The 20,440-nt window shown below is 33.5% G+C and overlaps 14 non-coding genes across 14 annotated transcripts; all 14 read right to left on the bottom strand.

The window, feature by feature from the left end:
* Positions 1 to 1,871: 1,871 nt before the first annotated feature.
* Positions 1,872 to 1,945, bottom strand: TRNAI-AAU (transfer RNA isoleucine (anticodon AAU)). The gene has a single exon. It is a non-coding gene; the product is annotated as a tRNA-Ile (tRNA).
* A 790-nt stretch (positions 1,946 to 2,735) lies between these two features.
* On the bottom strand, positions 2,736 to 2,809 carry TRNAI-AAU (transfer RNA isoleucine (anticodon AAU)). The gene has a single exon. It is a non-coding gene; the product is annotated as a tRNA-Ile (tRNA).
* A 1,446-nt stretch (positions 2,810 to 4,255) lies between these two features.
* Positions 4,256 to 4,329, bottom strand: TRNAI-AAU (transfer RNA isoleucine (anticodon AAU)). The gene has a single exon. It is a non-coding gene; the product is annotated as a tRNA-Ile (tRNA).
* A 1,443-nt stretch (positions 4,330 to 5,772) lies between these two features.
* On the bottom strand, positions 5,773 to 5,846 carry TRNAI-AAU (transfer RNA isoleucine (anticodon AAU)). Its single transcript has one exon. It is a non-coding gene; the product is annotated as a tRNA-Ile (tRNA).
* A 580-nt stretch (positions 5,847 to 6,426) lies between these two features.
* On the bottom strand, positions 6,427 to 6,500 carry TRNAI-AAU (transfer RNA isoleucine (anticodon AAU)). The gene has a single exon. It is a non-coding gene; the product is annotated as a tRNA-Ile (tRNA).
* A 3,966-nt stretch (positions 6,501 to 10,466) lies between these two features.
* Positions 10,467 to 10,540, bottom strand: TRNAI-AAU (transfer RNA isoleucine (anticodon AAU)). Its single transcript has one exon. It is a non-coding gene; the product is annotated as a tRNA-Ile (tRNA).
* A 580-nt stretch (positions 10,541 to 11,120) lies between these two features.
* Positions 11,121 to 11,194, bottom strand: TRNAI-AAU (transfer RNA isoleucine (anticodon AAU)). The gene has a single exon. It is a non-coding gene; the product is annotated as a tRNA-Ile (tRNA).
* Positions 11,195 to 12,778: 1,584 nt separating this feature from the next.
* Positions 12,779 to 12,852, bottom strand: TRNAI-AAU (transfer RNA isoleucine (anticodon AAU)). The gene has a single exon. It is a non-coding gene; the product is annotated as a tRNA-Ile (tRNA).
* Positions 12,853 to 13,642: 790 nt separating this feature from the next.
* Positions 13,643 to 13,716, bottom strand: TRNAI-AAU (transfer RNA isoleucine (anticodon AAU)). Its single transcript has one exon. It is a non-coding gene; the product is annotated as a tRNA-Ile (tRNA).
* Positions 13,717 to 14,296: 580 nt separating this feature from the next.
* On the bottom strand, positions 14,297 to 14,370 carry TRNAI-AAU (transfer RNA isoleucine (anticodon AAU)). Its single transcript has one exon. It is a non-coding gene; the product is annotated as a tRNA-Ile (tRNA).
* Positions 14,371 to 15,160: 790 nt separating this feature from the next.
* On the bottom strand, positions 15,161 to 15,234 carry TRNAI-AAU (transfer RNA isoleucine (anticodon AAU)). Its single transcript has one exon. It is a non-coding gene; the product is annotated as a tRNA-Ile (tRNA).
* Positions 15,235 to 17,331: 2,097 nt separating this feature from the next.
* On the bottom strand, positions 17,332 to 17,405 carry TRNAI-AAU (transfer RNA isoleucine (anticodon AAU)). The gene has a single exon. It is a non-coding gene; the product is annotated as a tRNA-Ile (tRNA).
* A 790-nt stretch (positions 17,406 to 18,195) lies between these two features.
* TRNAI-AAU (transfer RNA isoleucine (anticodon AAU)) lies at positions 18,196 to 18,269 on the bottom strand. The gene has a single exon. It is a non-coding gene; the product is annotated as a tRNA-Ile (tRNA).
* Positions 18,270 to 19,713: 1,444 nt separating this feature from the next.
* On the bottom strand, positions 19,714 to 19,787 carry TRNAI-AAU (transfer RNA isoleucine (anticodon AAU)). Its single transcript has one exon. It is a non-coding gene; the product is annotated as a tRNA-Ile (tRNA).
* Between the last annotated feature and the right edge of the window lie 653 nt (positions 19,788 to 20,440).

Here is a 20,440-nt window from a genome sequence, read left to right as displayed (position 1 = left end):
AAATATTCATCACCTATATTCAATTGATTCATCTAATCATTCTATCAGCTTCTGCGCAAAGAAAATATGGAGGTAAACATGATACAGAAGAAAATACATCTATTTTCAAGATTAAAGGAGAATCAAGTATTGGCTTGGAGACTGATTGAAATTATGTCCTTTGCGTTTTTAACTTCATGCTCTAACAGACTAAACTAATAGGCTCACTAAATATATAGAATACTTTTGAAGAATTAGCAGATGATGAAATGCTACTGATTCCATCCAATCCTTCAAGCAGAGTGTGATTCAAGGAGATAAACAGTCCAAAATGAGACACAAGAAAAATTCATCTTTGTTCAAACAATTAAACTTGGCCTGTAGAGGGATCGAACCTGTGACCTTGGCGTTATTAGCACCACACTCTAAGCATCTGAGCTAACAGGCCTTTTTGCACAACTACCTGGAGATCCAGCATATGAAGAAGGGCAAATGATAGTTAACCCAGGAGATTTGGAAAGCTTAATTTCAGCAGTTTACCATGAAGTTATTGTTATATATTATCAACATGAAGAAACTAATATGACTTAAAAAATATTACAATACAAAAGAGATTTACATACTTAGTGTTAGAACTTAGAACCATTAACGTTTTTTCCATGTAGTTAAGCAATAAATAAATATTCATCACCTATATTGAATTGATTCATCTAATCATTTTATCAGCTTCTCCTCAAAGGAAATATAGAGATAAACATGATACAGTAGAAAATACATCTATTTTCAACATTAAAGGAGCATCAAGTATTGGCTTGGAGACTGATTGAAAGTATGTCCTTGGCGTTTTTAACTTCATGCTCTAACAGACTAAACTAATAGAGTCACTAAATATATAGCATACTACTGAAGATGAAGCAGATGATGAAGTCCTACTGATTGTTAATCCGGGATAGTTGGAAAGCTTATATTCAGCTGTTTACATTCATAGTATCTTTATATATTATCAACAAGACTAAACAAAAATGATCTCAATAAATTGCAATAAATAAAAGATTTAGTTACTTGGCGTTAGAACTTAGAACCATTAATAGTTATTCCAGGCGCTTTAAGAATAGTAATTAATTCTATAAATATATCAAATGTATTCATCCAATCCTTCAAGCAGCGTTTGATCCAAGGAGATAAACAGTCCAAAATGAGACACAAGAAATATTCATCTTTTTTCAAAGAATTAAACTTGGCCTGTACAGGGATCGAACCTGTGACGTTGGCGTTATTAGTACCACGCTCTAACCAACTGAGCTAACAGGCCAATTTGCACATCTGCTGGAGGACCAGCACAGGAAGCAGTGCTAATGATAGTTCAACCGGGAGATTTGGAAAGCTTAATTTCAGCTGTTTAATATGAATTAACTTTCATATTATCAACATGAAGAAACTAATATGACTTCAAAAAAATTGCAATACAAAAGAGATTTCCATACTTAGTGTTAGAATTTTGAACCACTAACGTTTTTTCCACGTGGTTTAGCAATAAATAAATATTCATCACCTATATTCAATTGATTCATCTAATCATTCTATCAGCTTCCGCGCGAAGGAAATATGGAGGTAAACATGATACAGAAGAAAATACATCTATTTTCAACATTAAAGGAGCATCAAGTATTGGCTTGGAGACTGATTGAAATTATGTCCTTTGCGTTTTTAACTTCATGCTCTAACAGACTAAACTAATAGGCTCACTAAATATATAGAATACTTTTGAAGAATTAGCAGATGATGCAATGCTACTGATTCCATCCAACCCTTCAAGCAGCGTGTGATTCAAGAAGATTAACAGTCCAAAATGAGACACAAGAAAAATTCATCTTTGTTCAAACAATTGAACTTGGCCTGTACAGGGATCGAACCTGTGACCTTGGCGTTATTAGCACCACGCTCTAACCATCTGAGCTAACAGGCCATTTCGCACAACTGCCTGGAGGTCCAGCAAATGAAGAAGGGCAAATGATAGTTAACCCAGGAGATTTGGAAAGCTTAATTTCAGCAGTTTACCATGAAGTTATTGTTATATATTATCAACATGAAGAAACTAATATGACTTAAAAAATATTACAATACAAAATAGATTTACATACTTAGTGTTAGAACTTAGAACCATTAACGTTTTTTCCATGTGGTTAAGCAATAAATAAATATTCATCACCTATATTGAATTGATTCATCTAATCATTTTATCAGCTTCTCCTCAAAGGAAATATAGAGATAAACATGATACAGTAGAAAATACATCTATTTTCAACATTAAAGGAGCATCAAGTATTGGCTTGGAGACTGATTGAAAGTATGTCCTTGGCGTTTTTAACTTCATGCTCTAACAGACTAAACTAATAGAGTCACTAAATATATAGCATACTACTGAAGATGAAGCAGATGATGAAGTCCTACTGATTGTTAATCCGGGATAGTTGGAAAGCTTATATTCAGCTGTTTACATTCATAGTATCTTTATATATTATCAACAAGACTAAACAAAAATGATCTCAATAAATTGCAATAAATAAAAGATTTAGTTACTTGGCGTTAGAACTTAGAACCATTAATAGTTATTCCAGGCGCTTTAAGAATAGTAATTAATTCTATAAATATATCAAATGTATTCATTCAATCCTTCAAGCAGCGTTTGATCCAAGGAGATAAACAGTCCAAAATGAGACACAAGAAATATTCATCTTTTTTCAAAGAATTAAACTTGGCCTGTACAGGGATCGAACCTGTGACCTTGGCGTTATTAGTACCACGCTCTAACCAACTGAGCTAACAGGCCAATTTGCACATCTGCTGGAGGACCAGCACAGGAAGCAGTGCTAATGATAGTTCAACCGGGAGATTTGGAAAGCTTAATTTCAGCTGTTTAATATGAATTAACTTTCATATTATCAACATGAAGAAACTAATATGACTTCAAAAAAATTGCAATACAAAAGAGATTTCCATACTTAGTGTTAGAATTTTGAACCACTAACGTTTTTTCCACGTGGTTTAGCAATAAATAAATATTCATCACCTATATTCAATTGATTCATCTAATCATTCTATCAGCTTCTGCGCAAAGGAAATATAGAGGTAAACATGATACAGAAGAAAATACATCTATTTTCAACATTAAAGGAGAATCAAGTATTGGCTTGGAGACTGATTGAAATTATGTCCTTTGCGTTTTTAACTACATGCTCTAACAGACTAAACTAATAGGCTCACTAAATATATAGAATATTTTTGAAGAATTAGCAGATGATGAAATGCTACTGATTCCATCCAATCCTTCAAGCAGCGTGTGATTCAAGGAGATAAACAGTCCAAAATGAGACACTAGAAAAATTAATCTTTTTTCAAACAATTAAACTTGGCCTGTACAGGGATCGAACCCGTGACCTTGGTGTTATTAGCACCACGCTCTAACCATCTGAGCTAACAGGCCATTTTGCACAACTACCTGGAGGTCCAGCAAATGAAGAAGGGCAAATGATAGTTAACCCAGGAGATTTGGAAAGCTTAATTTTAGCAGTTTACGATGAAGTTATTGTTATAAATTATCAACATGAAGAAACTAATATGACTTAAAAAAAATTACAATACAAAAGAGATTTTCATACTTAGTGTTAGAACTTAGAACAGTAAAGTTTTTTTTCCATGTGGTTAAGCAATAAATAAATTTTCATCACCTATATTGAATTGATTCATCTAATCATTTTATCAGCTTCTCCTCAAAGGAAATATAGAGATAAACATGATACAGTAGAAAATACATCTATTTTCAACATTTAAAGGAGCATCAAGTATTGGCTTGGAGACTGATTGAAAGTATGTCCTTGGCGTTTTTAACGTCATGCTCTAACAGACTAAACTAATAGAGTCACTAAATATATAGCATACTACTGAAGATGAAGCAGATGATGAAGTCCTACTGATTGTTAATCCGGGATAGTTGGAAAGCTTATATTCAGCTGTTTACATTCATAGTATCTTTATATATTATCAACAAGACTAAACAAAAATGATCTCAATAAATTGCAATAAATAAAAGATTTAGTTACTTGGCGTTAGAACTTAGAACCATTAATAGATATTCCAGGCGCTTTAAGAATAGTAATTAATTCTATAAATATATCAAATGTATTCATCCAATCCTTCAAGCAGCGTTTGATCCAAGGAGACAAACAGTCCAAAATGAGACACAAGAAATATTCATCTTTTTTCAAAGAATTAAACTTGGCCTGTACAGGGATCGAACCTGTGACCTTGGCGTTATTAGCACCACGCTCTAACCAACTGAGCTAACAGGCCAATTTGCACATCTTCTGGAGGACCAGCACAGGAAGCAGTGCTAATGATAGTTCAACCGGGAGATTTGGAAAGCTTAATTTCAGCTGTTTAATATGAATTAACTTTCATATTATCAACATGAAGAAACTAATATGACTTCAAAAAAATTGCAATACAAAAGAGATTTCCATACTTAGTGTTAGAATTTTGAACCAGTAATGTTTTTTCCACGTGGTTTAGCAATAAATAAATATTCATCACCTATATTCAATTGATTCATCTAATCATTCTATCAGCTTCTGCGCAAAGGAAATATGGAGGTAAACATGATACAGAAGAAAATACATCTATTTTCAACATTAAAGGAGCATCAAGTATTGGCTTGGAGACTGATTGAAATTATGTCCTTTGCGTTTTTAACTTCATGCTCTAACAGACTAAACTAATAGGCTCACTAAATATATAGAATACTTTTGAAGAAGTAGCAGATGATGAAATGCTACTGATTCCATCCAATCCTTCAAGCAGCGTGTGATTCAAGAAGATTAACAGTCCAAAATGAGACACAAGAAAAATTCATCTTTGTTCAAACAATTGAACTTGGCCTGTACAGGGATCAAACCTGTGACGTTGGCGTTATTAGCACCACACTCTAACCATCTGAGCTAACAGGCCATTTTGCACAACTATCTGGAGGTCCAGCAAATGAAGAAGGGCAAATGATAGTTAACCCAGGAGATTTGGAAAGCTTAATTTCAGCAGTTTACCATGAAGTTATTGTTATATATTATCAACATGAAGAAACTAATATGACTTAAAAAAAATACAATACAAAAGAGATTTTCATACTTAGTGTTAGAACCTAGAACCATTAACGTTTTTTCCATGTGGTTAAGCAATAAATAAATATTCATCACCTATATTGAATTGATTCATCTAATCATTTTATCAGCTTCTCCTCAAAGGAAATATAGAGATAAACATGATACAGTAGAAAATACATCTATTTTCAACATTAAAGGAGCATCAAGTATTGGCTTGGAGACTGATTGAAAGTATGTCCTTGGCGTTTTTAACTTCATGCTCTAACAGACTAAACTAATAGTCTCACTAAATATATAGCATACTATTGAAGATGAAGCAGATGATGAAGTCCTACTGATTGTTAAACCGGGATAGTTGGAAAGCTTATATTCAGCTGTTTACATTCATAGTATCTTTATATATTATCAACAAGACTAAACAAAAATGATCTCAATAAATTGCTATAAATAAGAGATTTAGTTACTTGGCGTTAGAACTTAGAACCATTAATAGATATTCCAGGCGCTTTAAGAATAGTAATTAATTCTATAATTATATCAAATGTATTCATCCAATCCTTCAAGCAGCGTTTGATCCAAGGAGATAAACAGTCCAAAATGAGACACAAGAAAAATTCATCTTTTTTCGAAGAATTAAAAATGGCCTGTACAGGGATCTAACCTGTGACCTTGGCGTTATTAGCACCACGCTCTAACCAACTGAGCTAACAGGCCAATTTGCACATCTTCTGGATGACCAGCACAGGAAGCAGTGCTAATGATAGTTCAACCGGGAGATTTGGAAAGCTTAATTTCAGCTGTTTAATATGAATTAACTTTCATATTATCAACATGAAGAAACTAATATGACTTCAAAAAAGTTGCAATACAAAAGAGATTTCCATACTTAGTGTTAGAATTTTGAACCAGTAACGTTTTTTCCACGTGGTTTAGCAATAAATAAATATTCATCACCTATATTCAATTGATTCATCTAATCATTCTATCAGCTTCTGCGCAAAGGAAATATGGAGGTAAACATGATACAGAAGAAAATACATCTATTTTCAACATTAAAGGAGCATCAAGTATTGGCTTGGAGACTGATTGAAATTATGTCCTTTGCGTTTTTAACTTCATGCTCTAACAGACTAAACTAATAGGCTCACTAAATATATAGAATACTTTTGAAGAATTAGCAGATGATGAAATGCTACTGATTCCATCCAATCCTTCAAGCAGCGTGTGATTCAAGGAGATAAACAGTCCAAAATGAGACACAAGAAAAATTCATCTTTGTTCAAACAATTAAACTTGGCCTGTACAGGGATCGAACCTGTGACCTTGGCGTTATTAGCACCACGCTCTAACCATCTGAGCTAACAGGCCATTTTGCACAACTACCTGGAGGTCCAGCAAATGAAGAAGGGCAAATGATAGTTAACCGAGGAGATTTGGAAAGCTTCATTTCAGCAGTTTACCATGAAGTTATTGTTATATATTATCAACATGAAGAAACTAATATGACTTAAAAAAAATTACAATACAAAAGAGATTTTCATACTTAGTGTTAGAACTTAGAACCATTAACGTTTTTTCCATGTGGTTAAGCAATAAATAAATATTCATCACCTATATTGAATTGATTCATCTAATCATTTTATCAGCTTCTCCTCAAAGGAAATATAGAGATAAACATGATACAGTAGAAAATACATCTATTTTCAACATTAAAGGAGCATCAAGTATTGGCTTGGAGACTGATTGAAAGTATGTCCTTGGCGTTTTTAACTTCATGCTCTAACAGACTAAACTAATAGAGTCACTAAATATATAGCATACTATTGAAGATGAAGCAGATGATGAAGTCCTACTGATTGTTAATCCGGGATAGTTGGAAAGCTTATATTCAGCTGTTTACATTCATAGTATCTTTATATATTATCAACAAGACTAAACAAAAATGATCTCAATAAATTGCAATAAATAAAAGATTTAGTTACTTGGCGTTAGAACTTAGAACCATTAATAGTTATTCCAGGCGCTTTAAGAATAGTAATTAATTCTATAAATATATCAAATGTATTCATCCAATCCTTCAAGCAGCGTTTGATCCAAGGAGATAAACAGTCCAAAATGAGACACAAGAAATATTCATCTTTTTTCAAAGAATTAAAGTTGGCCTGTACAGGGATCGAACCTGTGACCTTGGCGTTATTAGTACCACGCTCTAACCAACAGAGCTAACAGGCCAATTTGCACATCTGCTGGAGGACCAGCACAGGAAGCAGTGCTAATGATAGTTCAACCGGGAGATTTGGAAAGCTTAATTTCAGCTGTTTAATATGAATTAACTTTCATATTATCAACATGAAGAAACTAATATGACTTCAAAAAAATTGCAATACAAAAGAGATTTCCATACTTAGTGTTAGAATTTTGAACCACTAACGTTTTTTCCACGTGGTTTAGCAATAAATAAATATTCATCACCTATATTCAATTGATTCATCTAATCATTCTATCAGCTTCTGCGCAAAGGAAATATAGAGGTAAACATGATACAGAAGAAAATACATCTATTTTCAACATTAAAGGAGAATCAAGTATTGGCTTGGAGACTGATTGAAATTATGTCCTTTGCGTTTTTAACTTCATGCTCTAACAGACTAAACTAATAGGCTCACTAAATATATAGAATATTTTTGAAGAATTAGCAGATGATGAAATGCTACTGATTCCATCCAATCCTTCAAGCAGCGTGTGATTCAAGGAGATAAACAGTCCAAAATGAGACACTAGAAAAATTAATCTTTTTTCAAACAATTAAACTTGGCCTGTACAGGGATCGAACCCGTGACCTTGGTGTTATTAGCACCACGCTCTAACCATCTGAGCTAACAGGCCATTTTGCACAACTACCTGGAGGTCCAGCAAATGAAGAAGGGCATATGATAGTTAACCCAGGAGATTTGGAAAGCTTAATTTTAGCAGTTTACCATGAAGTTATTGTTATAAATTATCAACATGAGGAAACTAATATGACTTAAAAAAAATTACAATACAAAAGAGATTTTCATACTTAGTGTTAGAACTTAGAACATTAACCCCTTCAGCGCGGGTGACAAAGCCAGCTCGTCATGGGCGTTACCTGCGCTGCGCGCATGACGAGCTGGCTTTGTCACAATCAAGCCATTTTTCGAATTTCAGCGCACAGCAGGTAAACGCGGTAGCGCGGAAGCGGTTAAAGTTTTTTCTATGTGGTTAAGCAATAAATAAATATTCATCACCTATATTGAATTGATTCATCTAATCATTTTATCAGCTTCTCCTCAAAGGAAATATAGAGATAAACATGATACAGTAGAAAATACATCTATTTTCAACATTTAAAGGAGCATCAAGTATTGGCTTGGAGACTGATTGAAAGTATGTCCTTGGCGTTTTTAACGTCATGCTCTAACAGACTAAACTAATAGAGTCACTAAATATATAGCATACTACTGAAGATGAAGCAGATGATGATGTCCTACTGATTGTTAATCCGGGATAGTTGGAAAGCTTATATTCAGCTGTTTACATTCATAGTATCTTTATATATTATCAACAAGACTAAACAAAAATGATCTCAATAAATTGCAATAAATAAGAGATATAGTTACTTGGCGTTAGAACTTAGAACCATTAATAGATATTCCAGGCGCTTTAAGAATAGTAATTAATTCTATAATTATATCAAATGTATTCATCCAATCCTTCAAGCAGTGTTTGATCCAAGGAGATAAACAGTCCAAAATGAGACACAAGAAAAATTCATCTTTTTTCAAAGAATTAAACTTGGCCTGTAAAGGGATTGAACCTGTGACCTTGGCATTATTAGCACCACGCTCTAACCAACTGAGCTAACAGGCCAATTTGCACATCTTCTGGAGGACCAGCACAGGAAGCAGTGCTAATGATAGTTCAACCGGGAGATTTGGAAAGCTTAATTTCAGCTGTTTAATATGAATTAACTTTCATATTATCAACATCAAGAAACTAATATGACTTCAAAAAAATTGCAATACAAAAGAGATTTCCATACTTAGTGTTAGAATTTTGAACCAGTAACGTTTTTCCACGTGGTTTAGCAATAAATAAATATTCATCACCTATATTCAATTGATTCATCTAATCATTCTATCAGCTTCCGCGCGAAGGAAATATGGAGGTAAACATGATACAGAAGAAAATACATCTATTTTCAACATTAAAGGAGCATCAAGTATTGGCTTGGAGACTGATTGAAATTATGTCCTTTGCGTTTTTAACTTCATGCTCTAACAGACTAAACTAATAGGCTCACTAAATATATAGAATACTTTTGAAGAATTAGCAGATGATGCAATGCTACTGATTCCATCCAACCCTTCAAGCAGCGTGTGATTCAAGAAGATTAACAGTCCAAAATGAGACACAAGAAAAATTCATCTTTGTTCAAACAATTGAACTTGGCCTGTACAGGGATCGAACCTGTGACCTTGGTGTTATTAGCACCACGCTCTAACCATCTGAGCTAACAGGCCATTTCGCACAACTGCCTGGAGGTCCAGCAAATGAAGAAGGGCAAATGATAGTTAACCCAGGAGATTTGGAAAGCTTAATTTCAGCAGTTTACCATGAAGTTATTGTTATATATTATCAACATGAAGAAACTAATATGACTTAAAAAATATTACAATACAAAAGAGATTTACATACTTAGTGTTAGAACTTAGAACCATTAACGTTTTTTCCATGTGGTTAAGCAATAAATAAATATTCATCACCTATATTGAATTGATTCATCTAATCATTTTATCAGCTTCTCCTCAAAGGAAATATAGAGATAAACATGATACAGTAGAAAATACATCTATTTTCAACATTAAAGGAGCATCAAGTATTGGCTTGGAGACTGATTGAAAGTATGTCCTTGGCGTTTTTAACTTCATGCTCTAACAGACTAAACTAATAGAGTCACTAAATATATAGCATACTACTGAAGATGAAGCAGATGATGAAGTCCTACTGATTGTTAATCCGGGATAGTTGGAAAGCTTATATTCAGCTGTTTACATTCATAGTATCTTTATATATTATCAACAAGACTAAACAAAAATGATCTCAATAAATTGCAATAAATAAAAGATTTAGTTACTTGGCGTTAGAACTTAGAACCATTAATAGATATTCCAGGCGCTTTAAGAATAGTAATTAATTCTATAAATATATCAAATGTATTCATCCAATCCTTCAAGCAGCGTTTGATCCAAGGAGATAAACAGTCCAAAATGAGACACAAGAAATATTCATCTTTTTTCAAAGAATTAAACTTGGCATGTACAGGGATCGAACCTGTGACCTTGGCGTTATTAGCACCACGCTCTAACCAACTGAGCTAACAGGCCAATTTGCACATCTTCTGGAGGACCAGCACAGGAAGCAGTGCTAATGATAGTTCAACCGGGAGATTTGGAAAGCTTAATTTCAGCTGTTTAATATGAATTAACTTTCATATTATCAACATGAAGAAACTAATATGACTTCAAAAAAATTGCAATACAAAAGAGATTTCCATACTTAGTGTCAGAATTTTGAACCAGTAACGTTTTTTCCACGTGGTTTAGCAATAAATAAATATTCATCACCTATATTCAATTGATTCATCTAATCATTCTATCAGCTTCTGCGCAAAGGAAATATGGAGGTAAACATGATACAGAAGAAAATACATCTATTTTCAACATTAAAGGAGCATCAAGTATTGGCTTGGAGACTGATTGAAATTATGTCCTTTGCGTTTTTAACTTCATGCTCTAACAGACTAAACTAATAGGCTCACTAAATATATAGAATACTTTTGAAGAATTAGCAGATGATGAAATGCTACTGATTCCATCCAATCCTTCAAGCAGCGTGTGATTCAAGGAGATAAACAGTCCAAAATGAGACACAAGAAAAATTCATCTTTGTTCAAACAATTAAACTTGGCCTGTACAGGGATCGAACCTGTGACCTTGGCGTTATTAGCACCACGCTCTAACCATCTGAGCTAACAGGCCATTTTGCACAACTACCTGGAGGTCCAGCAAATGAAGAAGGGCAAATGATAGTTAACCCAGGAGATTTGGAAAGCTTAATTTTAGCAGTTTACCATGAAGTTATTGTTATAAATTATCAACATGAGGAAACTAATATGACTTAAAAAAAATTACAATACAAAAGAGATTTTCATACTTAGTGTTAGAACTTAGAACATTAACCCCTTCAGCGCGGGTGACAAAGCCAGCTCGTCATGGGCGTTACCTGCGCTGCGCGCATGACGAGCTGGCTTTGTCACAATCAAGCCATTTTTCGAATTTCAGCGCACAGCAGGTAAACGCGGTAGCGCGGAAGCGGTTAAAGTTTTTTCTATGTGGTTAAGCAATAAATAAATATTCATCACCTATATTGAATTGATTCATCTAATCATTTTATCAGCTTCTCCTCAAAGGAAATATAGAGATAAACATGATACAGTAGAAAATACATCTATTTTCAACATTTAAAGGAGCATCAAGTATTGGCTTGGAGACTGATTGAAAGTATGTCCTTGGCGTTTTTAACGTCATGCTCTAACAGACTAAACTAATAGAGTCACTAAATATATAGCATACTACTGAAGATGAAGCAGATGATGATGTCCTACTGATTGTTAATCCGGGATAGTTGGAAAGCTTATATTCAGCTGTTTACATTCATAGTATCTTTATATATTATCAACAAGACTAAACAAAAATGATCTCAATAAATTGCAATAAATAAGAGATATAGTTACTTGGCGTTAGAACTTAGAACCATTAATAGATATTCCAGGCGCTTTAAGAATAGTAATTAATTCTATAATTATATCAAATGTATTCATCCAATCCTTCAAGCAGTGTTTGATCCAAGGAGATAAACAGTCCAAAATGAGACACAAGAAAAATTCATCTTTTTTCAAAGAATTAAACTTGGCCTGTAAAGGGATTGAACCTGTGACCTTGGCATTATTAGCACCACGCTCTAACCAACTGAGCTAACAGGCCAATTTGCACATCTTCTGGAGGACCAGCACAGGAAGCAGTGCTAATGATAGTTCAACCGGGAGATTTGGAAAGCTTAATTTCAGCTGTTTAATATGAATTAACTTTCATATTATCAACATGAAGAAACTAATATGACTTCAAAAAAATTGCAATACAAAAGAGATTTCCATACTTAGTGTTAGAATTTTGAACCAGTAACGTTTTTCCACGTGGTTTAGCAATAAATAAATATTCATCACCTATATTCAATTGATTCATCTAATCATTCTATCAGCTTCCGCGCGAAGGAAATATGGAGGTAAACATGATACAGAAGAAAATACATCTATTTTCAACATTAAAGGAGCATCAAGTATTGGCTTGGAGACTGATTGAAATTATGTCCTTTGCGTTTTTAACTTCATGCTCTAACAGACTAAACTAATAGGCTCACTAAATATATAGAATACTTTTGAAGAATTAGCAGATGATGCAATGCTACTGATTCCATCCAACCCTTCAAGCAGCGTGTGATTCAAGAAGATTAACAGTCCAAAATGAGACACAAGAAAAATTCATCTTTGTTCAAACAATTGAACTTGGCCTGTACAGGGATCGAACCTGTGACCTTGGCGTTATTAGCACCACGCTCTAACCATCTGAGCTAACAGGCCATTTCGCACAACTGCCTGGAGGTCCAGCAAATGAAGAAGGGCAAATGATAGTTAACCCAGGAGATTTGGAAAGCTTAATTTCAGCAGTTTACCATGAAGTTATTGTTATATATTATCAACATGAAGAAACTAATATGACTTAAAAAATATTACAATACAAAAGAGATTTACATACTTAGTGTTAGAACTTAGAACCATTAACGTTTTTTCCATGTGGTTAAGCAATAAATAAATATTCATCACCTATATTGAATTGATTCATCTAATCATTTTATCAGCTTCTCCTCAAAGGAAATATAGAGATAAACATGATACAGTAGAAAATACATCTATTTTCAACATTAAAGGAGCATCAAGTATTGGCTTGGAGACTGATTGAAAGTATGTCCTTGGCGTTTTTAACTTCATGCTCTAACAGACTAAACTAATAGAGTCACTAAATATATAGCATACTACTGAAGATGAAGCAGATGATGAAGTCCTACTGATTGTTAATCCGGGATAGTTGGAAAGCTTATATTCAGCTGTTTACATTCATAGTATCTTTATATATTATCAACAAGACTAAACAAAAATGATCTCAATAAATTGCAATAAATAAAAGATTTAGTTACTTGGCGTTAGAACTTAGAACCATTAATAGATATTCCAGGCGCTTTAAGAATAGTAATTAATTCTATAAATATATCAAATGTATTCATCCAATCCTTCAAGCAGCGTTTGATCCAAGGAGATAAACAGTCCAAAATGAGACACAAGAAATATTCATCTTTTTTCAAAGAATTAAACTTGGCATGTACAGGGATCGAACCTGTGACCTTGGCGTTATTAGCACCACGCTCTAACCAACTGAGCTAACAGGCCAATTTGCACATCTTCTGGAGGACCAGCACAGGAAGCAGTGCTAATGATAGTTCAACCGGGAGATTTGGAAAGCTTAATTTCAGCTGTTTAATATGAATTAACTTTCATATTATCAACATGAAGAAACTAATATGACTTCAAAAAAATTGCAATACAAAAGAGATTTCCATACTTAGTGTCAGAATTTTGAACCAGTAACGTTTTTTCCACGTGGTTTAGCAATAAATAAATATTCATCACCTATATTCAATTGATTCATCTAATCATTCTATCAGCTTCTGCGCAAAGGAAATATGGAGGTAAACATGATACAGAAGAAAATACATCTATTTTCAACATTAAAGGAGCATCAAGTATTGGCTTGGAGACTGATTGAAATTATGTCCTTTGCGTTTTTAACTTCATGCTCTAACAGACTAAACTAATAGGCTCACTAAATATATAGAATACTTTTGAAGAATTAGCAGATGATGAAATGCTACTGATTCCATCCAATCCTTCAAGCAGCGTGTGATTCAAGGAGATAAACAGTCCAAAATGAGACACAAGAAAAATTCATCTTTGTTCAAACAATTAAACTTGGCCTGTACAGGGATCGAACCTGTGACCTTGGCGTTATTAGCACCACGCTCTAACCATCTGAGCTAACAGGCCATTTTGCACAACTACCTGGAGGTCCAGCAAATGAAGAAGGGCAAATGATAGTTAACCCAGGAGATTTGGAAAGCTTCATTTCAGCAGTTTACCATGAAGTTATTGTTATATATTATCAACATGAAGAAACTAATATGACTTAAAAAAAATTACAATACAAAAGAGATTTTCATACTTAGTGTTAGAACTTAGAACCATTAACGTTTTTTCCATGTGGTTAAGCAATAAATAAATATTCATCACCTATATTGAATTGATTCATCTAATCATTTTATCAGCTTCTCCTCAAAGGAAATATAGAGATAAACATGATACAGTAGAAAATACATCTATTTTCAACATTAAAGGAGCATCAAGTATTGGCTTGGAGACTGATTGAAAGTATGTCCTTGGCGTTTTTAACTTCATGCTCTAACAGACTAAACTAATAGAGTCACTAAATATATAGCATACTATTGAAGATGAAGCAGATGATGAAGTCCTACTGATTGTTAATCCGGGATAGTTGGAAAGCTTATATTCAGCTGTTTACATTCATAGTATCTTTATATATTATCAACAAGACTAAACAAAAATGATCTCAATAAATTGCAATAAATAAAAGATTTAGTTACTTGGCGTTAGAACTTAGAACCATTAATAGTTATTCCAGGCGCTTTAAGAATAGTAATTAATTCTATAAATATATCAAATGTATTCATCCAATCCTTCAAGCAGCGTTTGATCCAAGGAGATAAACAGTCCAAAATGAGACACAAGAAATATTCATCTTTTTTCAAAGAATTAAACTTGGCCTGTACAGGGATCGAACCTGTGACCTTGGCGTTATTAGTACCACGCTCTAACCAACTGAGCTAACAGGCCAATTTGCACATCTGCTGGAGGACCAGCACAGGAAGCAGTGCTAATGATAGTTCAACCGGGAGATTTGGAAAGCTTAATTTCAGCTGTTTAATATGAATTAACTTTCATATTATCAACATGAAGAAACTAATATGACTTCAAAAAAATTGCAATACAAAAGAGATTTCCATACTTAGTGTTAGAATTTTGAACCACTAACGTTTTTTCCACGTGGTTTAGCAATAAATAAATATTCATCACCTATATTCAATTGATTCATCTAATCATTCTATCAGCTTCTGCGCAAAGGAAATATAGAGGTAAACATGATACAGAAGAAAATACATCTATTTTCAACATTAAAGGAGAATCAAGTATTGGCTTGGAGACTGATTGAAATTATGTCCTTTGCGTTTTTAACTTCATGCTCTAACAGACTAAACTAATAGGCTCACTAAATATATAGAATATTTTTGAAGAATTAGCAGATGATGAAATGCTACTGATTCCATCCAATCCTTCAAGCAGCGTGTGATTCAAGGAGATAAACAGTCCAAAATGAGACACTAGAAAAATTAATCTTTTTTCAAACAATTAAACTTGGCCTGTACAGGGATCGAACCCGTGACCTTGGTGTTATTAGCACCACGCTCTAACCATCTGAGCTAACAGGCCATTTTGCACAACTACCTGGAGGTCCAGCAAATGAAGAAGGGCATATGATAGTTAACCCAGGAGATTTGGAAAGCTTAATTTTAGCAGTTTACCATGAAGTTATTGTTATAAATTATCAACATGAAGAAACTAATATGACTTAAAAAAAATTACAATACAAAAGAGATTTTCATACTTAGTGTTAGAACTTAGAACATTAAAGTTTTTTCTATGTGGTTAAGCAATAAATAAATATTCATCACCTATATTGAATTGATTCATCTAATCATTTTATCAGCTTCTCCTCAAAGGAAATATAGAGATAAACATGATACAGTAGAAAATACATCTATTTTCAACATTTAAAGGAGCATCAAGTATTGGCTTGGAGACTGATTGAAAGTATGTCCTTGGCGTTTTTAACGTCATGCTCTAACAGACTAAACTAATAGAGTCACTAAATATATAGCATACTACTGAAGATGAAGCAGATGATGATGTCCTACTGATTGTTAATCCGGGATAGTTGGAAAGCTTATATTCAGCTGTTTACATTCATAGTATCTTTATATATTATCAACAAGACTAAACAAAAATGATCTCAATAAATTGCAATAAATGAGAGATTTAGTTACTTGGCGTTAGAACTTAGAACCATTAATAGATATTCCAGGCGCTTTAAGAATAGTAATTAATTCTATAATTATATCAAATGTATTCATCCAATCCTTCAAGCAGTGTTTGATCCAAGGAGATAAACAGTCCAAAATGAGACACAAGAAAAATTCATCTTTTTTCAAAGAATTAAACTTGGCCTGTAAAGGGATTGAACCTGTGACCTTGGCATTATTAGCACCACGCTCTAACCAACTGAGCTAACAGGCCAATTTGCACATCTTCTGGAGGACCAGCACAGGAAGCAGTGCTAATGATAGTTCAACCGGGAGATTTGGAAAGCTTAATTTCAGCTGTTTAATATGAATTAACTTTCATATTATCAACATGAAGAAACTAATATGACTTCAAAAAAATTGCAATACAAAAGAGATTTCCATACTTAGTGTTAGAATTTTGAACCAGTAACGTTTTTCCACGTGGTTTAGCAATAAATAAATATTCATCACCTATATTCAATTGATTCATCTAATCATTCTATCAGCTTCCGCACGAAGGAAATATGGAGGTAAACATGATACAGAAGAAAATACATCTATTTTCAACATTAAAGGAGCATCAAGTATTGGCTTGGAGACTGATTGAAATTATGTCCTTTGCGTTTTTAACTTCATGCTCTAACAGACTAAACTAATAGGCTCACTAAATATATAGAATACTTTTGAAGAATTAGCAGATGATGCAATGCTACTGATTCCATCCAACCCTTCAAGCAGCGTGTGATTCAAGAAGATTAACAGTCCAAAATGAGACACAAGAAAAATTCATCTTTGTTCAAACAATTGAACTTGGCCTGTACAGGGATCGAACCTGTGACCTTGGCGTTATTAGCACCACGCTCTAACCATCTGAGCTAACAGGCCATTTCGCACAACTGCCTGGAGGTCCAGCAAATGAAGAAGGGCAAATGATAGTTAACCCAGGAGATTTGGAAAGCTTAATTTCAGCAGTTTACCATGAAGTTATTGTTATATATTATCAACATGAAGAAACTAATATGACTTAAAAAATATTACAATACAAAAGAGATTTACATACTTAGTGTTAGAACTTAGAACCATTAACGTTTTTTCCATGTGGTTAAGCAATAAATAAATATTCATCACCTATATTGAATTGATTCATCTAATCATTTTATCAGCTTCTCCTCAAAGGAAATATAGAGATAAACATGATACAGTAGAAAATACATCTATTTTCAACATTAAAGGAGCATCAAGTATTGGCTTGGAGACTGATTGAAAGTATGTCCTTGGCGTTTTTAACTTCATGCTCTAACAGACTAAACTAATAGAGTCACTAAATATATAGCATACTACTGAAGATGAAGCAGATGATGAAGTCCTACTGATTGTTAATCCGGGATAGTTGGAAAGCTTATATGCAGCTGTTTACATTCATAGTATCTTTATATATTATCAACAAGACTAAACAAAAATGATCTCAATAAATTGCAATAAATAAAAGATTTAGTTACTTGGCGTTAGAACTTAGAACCATTAATAGTTATTCCAGGCGCTTTAAGAATAGTAATTAATTCTATAAATATATCAAATGTATTCATCCAATCCTTCAAGCAGCGTTTGATCCAAGGAGATAAACAGTCCAAAATGAGACACAAGAAATATTCATCTTTTTTCAAAGAATTAAACTTGGCCTGTACAGGGATCGAACCTGTGACCTTGGCGTTATTAGTACCACGCTCTAACCAACTGAGCTAACAGGCCAATTTGCACATCTGCTGGAGGACCAGCACAGGAAGCAGTGCTAATGATAGTTCAACCGGGAGATTTGGAAAGCTTAATTTCAGCTGTTTAATATGAATTAACTTTCATATTATCAACATGAAGAAACTAATATGACTTCAAAAAAATTGCAATACAAAAGAGATTTCCATACTTAGTGTTAGAATTTTGAACCACTAACGTTTTTTCCACGTGGTTTAGCAATAAATAAATATTCATCACCTATATTCAATTGATTCATCTAATCATTCTATCAGCTTCTGCGCAAAGGAAATATAGAGGTAAACATGATACAGAAGAAAATACATCTATTTTCAACATTAAAGGAGAATCAAGTATTGGCTTGGAGACTGATTGAAATTATGTCCTTTGCGTTTTTAACTACATGCTCTAACAGACTAAACTAATAGGCTCACTAAATATATAGAATATTTTTGAAGAATTAGCAGATGACGAAATGCTACTGATTCCATCCAATCCTTCAAGCAGCGTGTGATTCAAGGAGATAAACAGTCCAAAATGAGACACTAGAAAAATTAATCTTTTTTCAAACAATTAAACTTGGCCTGTACAGGGATCGAACCCGTGACCTTGGTGTTATTAGCACCACGCTCTAACCATCTGAGCTAACAGGCCATTTTGCACAACTACCTGGAGGTCCAGCAAATGAAGAAGGGCAAATGATAGTTAACCCAGGAGATTTGGAAAGCTTAATTTTAGCAGTTTACCATGAAGTTATTGTTATAAATTATCAACATGAAGAAACTAATATGACTTAAAAAAAATTACAATACAAAAGAGATTTTCATACTTAGTGTTAGAACTTAGAACAGTAAAGTTTTTTCCATGTGGTTAAGCAATAAATAAATTTTCATCACCTATATTGAATTGATTCATCTAATCATTTTATCAGCTTCTCCTCAAAGGAAATATAGAGATAAACATGATACAGTAGAAAATACATCTATTTTCAACATTTAAAGGAGCATCAAGTATTGGCTTGGAGACTGATTGAAAGTATGTCCTTGGCGTTTTTAACGTCATGCTCTAACAGACTAAACTAATAGAGTCACTAAATATATAGCATACTACTGAAGATGAAGCAGATGATGAAGTCCTACTGATTGTTAATCCGGGATAGTTGGAAAGCTTATATTCAGCTGTTTACATTCATAGTATCTTTATATATTATCAACAAGACTAAACAAAAATGATCTCAATAAATTGCAATAAATAAAAGATTTAGTTACTTGGCGTTAGAACTTAGAACCATTAATAGATATTCCAGGCGCTTTAAGAATAGTAATTAATTCTATAAATATATCAAATGTATTCATCCAATCCTTCAAGCAGCGTTTGATCCAAGGAGATAAACAGTCCAAAATGAGACACAAGAAATATTCATCTTTTTTTAAAGAATTAAACTTGGCCTGTACAGGGATCGAACCTGTGACCTTGGCGTTATTAGCACCACGCTCTAACCAACTGAGCTAACAGGCCAATTTGCACATCTTCTGGAGGACCAGCACAGGAAGCAGTGCTAATGATAGTTCAACCGGGAGATTTGGAAAGCTTAATTTCAGCTGTTTAATATGAATTAACTTTCATATTATCAACATGAAGAAACTAATATGACTTCAAAAAAATTGCAATACAAAAGAGATTTCCATACTTAGTGTTAGAATTTTGAACCAGTAATGTTTTTTCCACGTGGTTTAGCAATAAATAAATATTCATCACCTATATTCAATTGATTCATCTAATCATTCTATCAGCTTCTGCGCAAAGGAAATATGGAGGTAAACATGATACAGAAGAAAATACATCTATTTTCAACATTAAAGGAGCATCAAGTATTGGCTTGGAGACTGATTGAAATTATGTCCTTTGCGTTTTTAACTTCATGCTCTAACAGACTAAACTAATAGGCTCACTAAATATATAGAATACTTTTGAAGAAGTAGCAGATGATGAAATGCTACTGATTCCATCCAATCCTTCAAGCAGCGTGTGATTCAAGAAGATTAACAGTCCAAAATGAGACACAAGAAAAATTCATCTTTGTTCAAACAATTGAACTTGGCCTGTACAGGGATCAAACCTGTGACGTTGGCGTTATTAGCACCACGCTCTAACCATCTGAGCTAACAGGC

This window comes from Lissotriton helveticus, chromosome 4_1 (genome assembly GCF_964261635.1).
Source record: "Lissotriton helveticus chromosome 4_1, aLisHel1.1, whole genome shotgun sequence".
In the NCBI taxonomy this organism is placed as follows: domain Eukaryota; kingdom Metazoa; phylum Chordata; class Amphibia; order Caudata; family Salamandridae; genus Lissotriton; species Lissotriton helveticus.
This window is presented reverse-complemented; position numbering and strand designations above follow the sequence as displayed.